This window comes from Sturnus vulgaris, unplaced genomic scaffold, assembly GCF_052056855.1.
Source record: "Sturnus vulgaris isolate bStuVul1 unplaced genomic scaffold, bStuVul1.hap1 Scaffold_192, whole genome shotgun sequence".
Lineage (NCBI taxonomy): Eukaryota > Metazoa > Chordata > Aves > Passeriformes > Sturnidae > Sturnus > Sturnus vulgaris.
In genome coordinates, this window is record NW_028276155.1 from 327,215 (window position 1) to 330,595 (window position 3,381).

Consider the following 3,381-nt stretch of genomic DNA (forward strand, 5'->3'; position numbering starts at 1 on the left):
CTGGGGCTGCCCCTGCATGCCCAGGGATGCTGGGGCGAGGCTCTGGGAGCAGCAGCATCCTCCTTCTGAACTCCATCTGTATTCCATAGGAACCCTGTCCTACAGCCCACCAGAGTGGATCCACCACCAGCACTACCATGGCGAGGCAGCAACGATCTGGTCCCTGGGCCTCCTGCTGTACCACCTGGTCGTGGGGAAGCACCCGTTCAGGAGGGGCCAGGAGATCATCTGGGGACGGATCTTGTTCCCACAACGGCTCTCTCAAGGTGGATCCTCATCTCTGGGCAGGGGGGAATAGCAGTGCTGGGAGACAGCAGCGGGGTCGTGAGCATCCTGCTCTGGCAGCTGCTGAGGAGGTGGCACAAGTCCTGCTCTCCTGCTCTCCTCTAAACAGTAAATCCATGGGGAAGTTTAGGCACAACCCTGGGTACACCCAGCATGGCCTGGGCACGGGAAAGGGGGGAGGGGGGGAGGCAACTTCTGCAACGTACTGGTGATTTCTGGTTTCTCTCTTCAGAGTGCCAAGATGTTATTAAGAGGTGTTTGTCCATGCAACCGTTGGACAGGCCATCCTTAGAAGACCTTTTCCGCGATCCTTGGATTCAGGGTGTTCATCTGCCCTAGAAGATGGGAGAGATCCACGGGCACAGCTGGATCCAGGAGCCTGGCAGGTAACAGCTGCACACATCTCTTGGCAATCAGTGGCAAAGCAAACCAGGGTGCCTGTAGCTCTGAGCAGGGATCATCAGAAGGGAGCATGCAGCTCTTGGGGTGGAGCTGAGCTGGAGACCTGGTGTGGCAAGCACTGGTGGCCACCATCCCCCCTAGGTTTGCTTGTTTGGTTCACTGATGGCTGGGGCCCTGGGCAGAACACTGACAGCCTGGTCTGGCCCCCAGGGAAGGAGAAGGAGCCCCTGGAGAAGCTGTTCCAGGTGGGGCTGCTGCCAGAGACACCAAGGACACCCTCAATGACAAGAATCTCTTCCTCGACCTGGCCAGCTGAAGATGATCGACTTTGATTCTGGCACCTTCTTCACAGACACACTCCACACCCAATTTGTGGGTGAGTCCACAGCCAGGGGGATGCTCCCAGATCTGGGCACAGCATAGCCTGGCTGGGCACCAAAGGTTTCCCCAATTGCTGGGGCAGATGCAATGAATTCTTCAGTTGGCTGCCAAGCTGCTTTTTGGCTCTGGGCAGCTGCTGAGGGGCTGGATGTGCCATGGCTGGCTGCAGGCTGGGCACAGTCCTGCCCTCCTGCTCTGCTCCCAGAGGCAGCAGTGACAGGGAGGTTTGTGCCCAGCTCTGGGCACGGCCAGAATGGCCTGGGCACGGCGGGAGCTGGGACAAGGGGGACAGGAGCCTTCAGCTGACGGGTGGTTTCTGGTTTCTCTCCTTGCAGCCGGGCTCTGCAGATGCTGAGGCTGCTCTGGGCTCTGCCAGGGCTCTGCTGGGCTCAGCCCTGGACACGGCTGGGCCCACTCTGCCCTCACATGGCTCTGACAGCTTTGCATCAGACGAGCCCATTCCAAGCACAGCGCCTGAGCTTTGTGCTTTTGCAGGTGAGGGAGACTCTCCTGCAGGCCAAGACATTGCAGTTAGGGACACACGTCCAGTTGGCAAGAACCCAAACTCTCCACAGTCCCAGCTGAACGCCTGGATCTCCACAAGATGTTTAGTCTGTCCCACTTGTCATTCCTTTTTGGTTAGAATTGTGCAATTGCACTTTCTTCCTCCTCTAGAAGTGCCACGAGTGGGAAAAACCTGGCGAGGGGGCCGTGTTCCTAAGGCAGTGCAGTCTGGAGCTGATGGATGGAGAATTGCCCTTCTGCACTTCCAAACCAAGCAAAAAGCCGTAAGTGGGACTTTGTGTCTTTAAGAAGCCTCTGACAGTTTCAAAGGGAATGTGCAGCTCATTCACAGGCTGAGAAGGAAGGGCATCTTCTAAAAGATTTGGGCTGTGACAGAGTTGAGATTGCCAGTCCTGCCAGGAGCTGGCAAGGCACAAAGCAATTTCTTCTTGCTTCACACCAATTTCACCACAATTTAAAAGAACAGTATTGAAAACAAATCCCAAAATCTTTTTTAAAAAGGTTACAGAGGCCAGTAAGATGCATCAATGCCATTGACTCATTTGCAAAGTGAATAACTGAGTTTTCTGTTACAAAAGATCAGTTACCTCTTAAAGTTACAGAAGATTTTTCACTGCCCACTTGGGTTTTGCTTTTATCTTTCACATTTTATAGAGGTTTTTTTCTTTTCTTTTTCCTTTTTCTTAAAACAGAAAATATGCCATAAAATAGCAGCGTCCTCTGCTCCTGGTTCCGTGTTGAGCATCTCCTTCCCGCTGGCTGAGCTGCTCAGGCAGAGCCCGGCAGCTCCTGGCCCTGCAGGGCTGAGGCTTTTCCCCATTGCTGGGCACAGACTGATGGAGCAGCACTGCTGAGCACGGGGACACACAGAGGGAGCAGGAGCAGCTCCCTTTATCCACCTGGAGCTCCAAGGCCCAAACTCTGAGCAGACAGGGCTGGAAGGGACTGACAGGCTCCCTGTTTGCTGTGCTGCCCCACTTGTGCCCGGCCCAGCTCTGTGTGGGGCAGAGGGAGAACAAGGGGCAGCTTCCCCTCTGACCCCAGGGCTTTGGACACTGTCAGCACCAGCTGCTCCAGCCACCGTCTCTGCTGGCACTGACAACAACACCCAAATTGTGGCTGATCCCGAGGGAGCAGCAGCAGGGCCTGGATCTGATCCCTGACTCTGGGGCAGGGCTGGACAAATGACCCCCACAGCAGCAGCAGCAGCAGCAGCACATGGACCTGACTTTCAGCACAGCCCCTGCCACTCTTCCCTCCCGTGTGCAGTGGTGTCACAGCAGCCTGGGCCACCTGGGAGCCCCCAGGGCCAGCAGGGACTGGAGATGGCAGCCCTGGGCTCCTGGAGGTTGTGCAAGGAACAGAGGTGGGGACTCCCTGTCCATGTGGAGCTTCCAGATGGAAAAGGCTGCTGTGAGCAGGCAGCTCCAAGGGCACAGAAAGGAGGGGCTGGAGCCCTTGATCTGTGCCAGTCCCACAATCCTGGGCAGCAGCCACCGAGCACAGGGGGAACAGAGGACACAGCAAGAGGGACAAAACCAGTCAAGGTCAGAGAGACTGGGAAGAGCCAGAGCTAGGAGCAGGAACAGCTGCTCCATTGCACCCTTGGAGAAAGCTCTTGGCTGGTTCAAAGTGCTGAAAGGTGTGAAGGGCAGGGAGGAGAGCACACCAAACAATGCTCCTGTTTCCACAGCCTCCCCTCTCAGTGTCCCAGAAGGAATTGGATGAACTGTGTTCTTCTCTCTGAGTCATCTCGTTCAGCATGAGCAGCTCAGCACCAGGAGCTAA

At 56.0% G+C, this 3,381-nt stretch overlaps 1 long non-coding RNA gene across 1 annotated transcript; it reads left to right on the top strand.

Annotated features, from left to right (window-relative positions):
- The first annotated feature begins 842 nt into the window (after positions 1-842).
- Positions 843-2,912, top strand: LOC148218234 (uncharacterized). Its single transcript, XR_015800518.1, has 3 exons — positions 843-1,063; positions 1,744-1,856; positions 2,286-2,912. It is a non-coding gene; the product is annotated as an uncharacterized LOC148218234 (long non-coding RNA).
- Positions 2,913-3,381: the final 469 nt, after the last annotated feature.